Source organism: Tupaia chinensis, unplaced genomic scaffold (genome assembly GCF_000334495.1).
Source record: "Tupaia chinensis unplaced genomic scaffold, TupChi_1.0 Scaffold144909_1, whole genome shotgun sequence".
In the NCBI taxonomy this organism is placed as follows: domain Eukaryota; kingdom Metazoa; phylum Chordata; class Mammalia; order Scandentia; family Tupaiidae; genus Tupaia; species Tupaia belangeri.
Genome location: NW_006204769.1, coordinates 532,555 through 539,762, shown reverse-complemented (window position 1 = coordinate 539,762; position 7,208 = coordinate 532,555).

Genomic DNA, 7,208 nt, shown 5'->3' with positions numbered 1-7,208 from the left:
ATTAATTAGTAAATGGGCCGAAGGACCAGGTGCCAAAGCTTTCCAAAAAAAGTTACAAAATGTGTTGATAATAGTAGTATCAGACTTTGCTGCTTTACTATAATGGGCAGTTATAGTATTAATGTGCTTTCCATTCAGTGGCTTCCCTTCAGTGTTTGTGATTCAGAATGAATGCATTTGAAAGCTTCTTAATAGTGCTCTTGAATTGTTTCTGCATGTGTTACGTTAAACTGAGAAACTAACTTATTTTTTAGCTTCAAATGCTTTGATTTCTTCATGCGAGAGAGCTGACTTTCCTACAATATTTTACACTTTTATTCTTGTATTGTTTTTATGCTCTACTTTCCCTTCATGAGATTTGTCACAGAATTACAAAATATTTGTTTATTATCTGTCTCCTGTAAGCTCCAGGAGGATAGGATGGTATGTGGCTTGTTCATCTCTTTCTTTGTAGTGTCTACCCAGAGCTTGGTGTACGATTGATGCTTAGTAAACATTTGTCGATTAAAGCAATATATGTATGATTTAATCCTATGTGTGTGTCTCTAAATTGCCAGAGGGCACATATGTTTTAACCCTCCAGTGGGGCATGGTCATGCCACAATCCCTTCTCCTCTATCTTTCCATCCTGTTGGGATTTTAGGCACATATGCACATGTGCCTGGTGTGTTTTTTAAGCTGCCAGGGCCAAGATTAGAACCAGTCAGCTTTGTCGGATCCAGCTTCCCTTAATCACCAGGCTATAGGGCCAGCCCATTCTATAATTTTAATTTTCTTTTTTTAAAGTTTATTTCTTTATTTTTCCCATGAGTGAAAGAGACAGAAAAAGGGAAACAGAGAACACACTTGACAGGGTCTTGATGTTACAAGCTGGCTCAGCCCTAGATCCCGAAAATGCATGCGCCCAGCATACTCAGGGAGGTCTCTGGACACAAACCCTCAGCTCTCCCTGTGGGTCAGCCTTGTGGAGCATTGTGTTTTACCGCTGTGCCGCCATCTGATCCCTATTTTCTACTGTCTACCATCCCCCACCCCATATAATTTGAGAAATAAACTGGCTACTAGTCTACGTGAATTTTGTATCACTACTGTTTTGTTGTTTTGTTAAAAATCCACAAAAGTACTTAAATAAATTTCATTCCAGGGGCAAAGCCCTTATGGTTCAGAGGATATAGTTTTAAAGTAAAAAGATCCAGAAATGGTCAACTTGACGTTGTAGGGAAGAAAAGCACACAGTTACATGCTACAGGATTGGGTTGAGGGAGGGGGTTGAAGAAAAATGTGTTCACATTTAATCCTTTATTTCTCTCACTGCAACAAGGCTTTTTTTTTGTTTTTTAAATCTATTTACCTAATGACTCTCTGGGTTATTATTTAGCTTTACCCCAGATTGGGATTAGAGAAGCCTAGGACCAGAAAAGTTATCTTATTTTTACTTTCTAAATGTGAAGAATGCTCATTAGTACTTACAGGTACAGTGGGGTGTGAATTTAGGTCAGGCCTCTCTCCTTAACTTGACTCAGGACCCCACAAAGTTAATGAAAAGATGAAATGAGCAGAATACTTTAAGAAGAACTGCTTATAGTTTCATTTCTTTTCATTTATACAACAATACTAAGTTAAGCTGGATCCCGCAGGGCCTCCTGTACTTTGAGTCTTGGCCTCTGCCTCCAGAAGACCGTGCAGGTGCATGCGTGTGCAAGCATGCCCAAGATCGCGATGAGAAAAAGAAATGGAGTGGGGAGGATGTGGTGCAACTATGCCCCATTTGGAAGTCCTCTCTCTCTCTCTCACTACCTTTTGTGAATGCACATACCGTCTGGCCATAATGATAAAGAATTTTGTTTGGAAAATATTAAGTTGGTATTTAAACTTGGTATTTGTTTTAAAAATACTAAGTTGATGCCAGGCATTGTTCTTTTTTTTTTTTTTTTCTTTCTGAGAGGTTTTTGCTATAGGGTGCGTGCACTCACCAGACAGACAGAGAGAGACAGAGAGATAGAAAGCGAGAAATCATCCCCCAGAGGGGATAGCCATTCCACAATCCCTTCTCCTCCATTCTCCTCTTGGGATCTTGGGCACACACTGACACGCGCCCAGTGTGAGTTTTAAGCCACTGGGTCCAGGACTTGAAGCGCGTTTAACTATGTGGGAGTCCAGCGACATAGCTGTTATGCTAACTGCTGGTTCCAGGCATTGTTCTAAATGCTTATAAATGGTTGCTCACAATTTACTTAAGATAGATCCTGATTAAAAATACACAAATATGTAGCTACATAGTAGGCTTTAGTATTAAATACTAACTCCTCTTCCTAGTGAAAACAGAAATGAAGAAGGGAAACTCATTTTCTCTTCTGTTGTGTATGATCTTTTTATCTTCCAAGTTCTTTTCCCTAGCCAGAACTGAAAACTGCTTGTCCATGCCAAGTTGGGCGGTTTTTAGTAGCAAAACTGATGGTGCTCCTTTCAGAAATCTCTTATTCCTTAGGTTACCGCCCAAAGTGTAGTCTCTGGTTACCCAGAGCCATCCCAATGAAGCTCATATTTTCACTATTATTTTCCTGTTGTTATTGGCTGATCTTGTATACTTTGTGGAATGCAATGACATTGGAAATTATGGCTACTGGGGCCATCAGGTAGCATGGTGGCTAAAGCACTGGACTCCTGCATGACCAGCTGTGGTTTTAGTTGCAGACCTGATGGCGTGGTTTCTCATTTCCCCTCACTCTCTCTAGTGATGGCATGTGCCCTATAGAAAGTTAAAATAACAATAAGGATAAATAAAATTAAATGATTCTTAAAAAATAAATTATGGTTACTTTTCTTTAAGTTTACTGATTTCTTCTAGGAGAGAGAGAGGCAGAGAAAGAGAGCATGGGAGAGAGACAGGCACCCTTAGCAGGGGTTCATACCAAAATCCACCCCCAGCCTCAGTCAGCTCAGATTAAGAGTGCGAATCTGTGCCTCGCATGTGCAGGCAGATCTTGGGTGCAAATCCAGGACCTTCCTCGTTGGGTGCAGCAGTGCAGAGTGCTGTTGTAACATCACGCATTGTCCTCCTTGGGGAAATAAAGAGGCTCATCTCTGCCTTTGGAGTTATCTTGAAGGTAGTGTTTTTTAATGTTTAAATAAAAAAAAAGTTTTCTTCTTATTTAAGGTGGAAAACAAAACTCTTTGTTAAGAGCTACATTTGAAGGCTATTTCTTCATTTCACTACAGCTCTTGCCTACTGGACATTTCTAATCTTTGCTGTCAGTGCATTCTTGCTGAAGGATGGCTTATCTCTGGGGCTGCAGATAGTTCCTGCCTTATGATGATTCAACTTATAATTTTTTGACTTTTTGATGGCGTGAAAGCCACATGCATTCAGTAAAAGCTATACTTGGAGTACCCGTACCAGCATTCTGGCATTTTTACTTTGAGTACAGTAGTAATAAATCGTAAGAGATATTCAACACTTCATTATTAAAATAGCCTTGTTTTAGATGATTTTGCCCAACTTTTGGTTAATGTAAGTGTTCTGAGCACATTTAAAATAGGCAGGCTAGGCGACCATGTTTGGTAGGTTACATGTATTAAATGCATTTTTAACATCTAGTAATTTCAACATGCAGTGGGTTTATTGGGATATGACCCATCATAAGTTGAGAAACATGGTATCCATGATTGGTTGAAGCACAGCTTTGCTTTTGAGTTTGTTCTCCATGTAAACGCTAACTTTCTATCATTGTGAATCATGTTCCTTCCCCCTCTCTACGACTGTGGTATACATACCACAGAAATTAATTCTCCAAACCCTTCATATTTCAATTCAAAAGCAATCCTGGTGGGCTAGCAGATGGTGGTGTGGTTAAGGTGGCTGGATCTCATATGGCCAACTGTGTGGTTTGAGTAGTGGACCTGGCACCTTTGCAAACACACCAGGCACATATTTGTGTGCCCAAAATTCCGAGAGGAGAAAGGAGGAGAAGGGACTGTGGCATCGTCCTTCCCCCTGGAGGGAAGTGCTTTCTCACTATTCATTCTCTCTCTCTCTTCTTTAAGTTTCTCTCTGGCAAGCCCACATATCCCATAGCAAAACTAAAAAACAAAAAAAGAAAAGCAACTGTGAGTCCTTGTGGTTGAATGCCCCATCTCTGCTGTGTTTAAGAATAAAACATTAAGGGAACCAGCAGTTAGCGTAATGGCTATGTCGCTGGACTCCCATGTAGTCGACCGCGGTTCGTGTCCCGGACCCGGTGGCTTAAAACTCACGCCGGGCGCGTGTGCGTGCGTGCCCAAGATCCCGGGAGGAGAATGGAGGAGAAGGGATTGCGGCGTGACCATCCCCCCTGGGGGGTGATTTCTCGCTTTCTGTCTCTATGTCTCTCTCTGTCTGTCTGGCGAGCGCACGCGCCCTATAGTGAAAAAAAACCCTCTCAAAAAAAAAATAAAAAAAAAAAAGAATAAAACATTAAATAAAGAAGGATGTTGGGGAAGTAGACACAGAATCTACCATCATAACAGACAACATATCAGCCTAGATCTTTATCTACATCATTAGGGAGTGTGATAGTTAATTGTCATCAACCAGAATGGGCCACATGGTGTCAGATATTTGGTTAAACATCATTCTGCATGTGTCTGGATGAGATTAACACTGGAATTTGTAGACTGAGAATTGGATTGTCCTCTCCAACACAGCAGGCTGCATCCAATCTGATGAAAGACTAAGTAGAACACAAGGCCGAGTAAGGAAGAATTTGTTCTCTCTGATGGTCTTTGAGCTGGGACTTGAGACTTGGGCTAAAACCTATACCACCAGCTCTCCTAGTTCTTAGACCTTTGGACTCGGACTGGAAGTATTCCACAGGTGTTTTTGTTTTTCCAGTTTCCCAGTTGCAGATCTTAGGACTTTTCAGCTTTTATAATAATGCGAATCAATTTCTTATAGTAAGTATTGTTCTCTCTTCATGTAATATATAATATGTAATAAATAATATATAATAAATATAAAATATATAGTATATAATATATAATTATTATATCTATTTATTCTATTGTTTTTTCTGTAAAATACCCTAATACAAGGACTATACATATTTTTTGAGAGTTTTTTTTTTTTTTTTGCTATAGGGCACGTATGTTCACCAGAAAGACAGAGAGAGACAGAGAGGCAGAAAGTGAGAAATCACACCCTGGGGGGATGGCCATGCCACAATCCCTTCTTCTTTCTCCTCTCGGGATCTTGGGCATGCTCACACATATACTTGGCATGAGTTTAAGCCACTGGGTCCGGGACGCGAATAGCGGTTGACCACATGGGAGTCCTGCAACATAGCCATTACGCCAACTGCTGGTCCCGAGACTATATTGTAAAAAGCTATAGAAGTTATTATTTTGATGAATCAATTTAGTCTAGCAGCTATTTATTAAGCGTCTGTTAGATTTGAAGCAATGAAATGTGGTAAGTGCTATGAGGGCGATTAAGATAAAGAAGTGTCCAGCTTTACAGCAAGTTTGTAAACTTGTTCTTAAACTATCATAAGCAAGGGATTTTAAAAGGAAGGGAATTTTAAAAGTTATGACATACACACACACACACACACACACACACACACACAAACAATTTTGAATTTCTCTGGTTAGTCTGGTAGGACATGTAAAAATCATGAAGTTGTTTTTGTTAATGAAAATTTAATGCATACACAATCAAATAACAGCATCAAAATAAATAGGGCAAAAACTATGAGTGAGAAATAATTATACAAATATGCAAAATATGTGACCTACGAGACCTAATTAATAAGGCAGATCTACTGTATACAGCTACATCAATCTATAGTACACTGTGCCCTGGAAACAGAAAAAACACCTTATTAACAAGAGCTGCAAAAAGTGCTTTTTTAGGATCAGCAGGTGGTATGCTGGTTAAGGCGCTAGATTCTCACATGGCCTACCACAGTTTGAGTCTTAAACCATGTGGGTGCAAACTCAAAGTACTGAGAGGGGAGTGGCAGAGAGGGAATTGCAGTGTGGCCATTCCCCTCAAAGGGTGATTTCTCACTTTCCCTCTCTCTGTCTCTCTCTGTCAAGCACATGTGCCCAGTGGCAATAACCTAATAAAAACAAAAAAGCTCTTTTTACAAAAGTGGAATTAGGCCTTAAAGATGATTAAAACAATTTAAAACCATATACAACATTCTTAGACTCCAACACAATAACATTACAGATGAACTACCAAATTAGAAAGGAAAGATTTCCATTTCCTGTAAATTAAAACATCTCTCTCAAACCATTCTTATGTTAAAAGTGGAATCAGAGTGGGAATAAAAGAATATCTAGAATATTAAAATTACATATATGAAGATATTACGTATCAGAATATGAGTATAATTAAAGCTAAGCTCACCAAATAAAAAAGCATGGTCTTAAATATTCATAGTAATAAAGAAGGAACAAAGAGATATGCATTAGCCATCTATGAAAGTAGAAAAAAAGAACAAAAACACCAAAAGCACCTAAGTAAAATGGAAGAAAGAAGTTACACATTTACAAATTAATAAAATCATAAACAGAAAAATGATGGAACTAATAAATTCAAGAACTGTATTAAAAATAAGCACATTAAAATAAACAACTAGCCTAATAACGATAAGCAATCAAGAAACTACCATTTGCAAGCATTTAAGTAAATAGAAAAGCAGGCCTGTGAAGAGGGATGCGGCAGTTTCTAGGATGTTGGTTGACCGTCCATGACTGTGGTTTCTCGTTTGAGCTCTGGGCAGCATCTTGCTTTCTTTCAAATAGTCGACACTGTTTCTCCTGTGAAAAAGACCAGCTGCCCATGCGCCAGATGGTTTGAGTTGTGGGTCTCATTCCAAGGGGCATCAGGAGCCATGACTATACTCACCTTCCCGCCTTTTCCTCTTTTCTCAAACTCTATGAGAGTGACAGTGAGAAGGCCCTGGACTTGGGGGAGGAGGGGTCATGCTGTCTGAGTTGTAGTTACATTTCTTTATTAACTGGGTTCTCAGGCCCGAGTTTCAAACAATTGGAACTCCAGTTTACCTTTTCGTAAAACCATGAGTTTGGATTTAGTCTTTTCTGACGTCTTTTACTATTAGTTCTAGTAGAGGTAATATTTTGGATGTAGTATCTTCTGATTCTTGGTGTCCTACTCTGTATAACTTAGAAGTTACTAATTTCTTCATCATCCTGCACTCTAG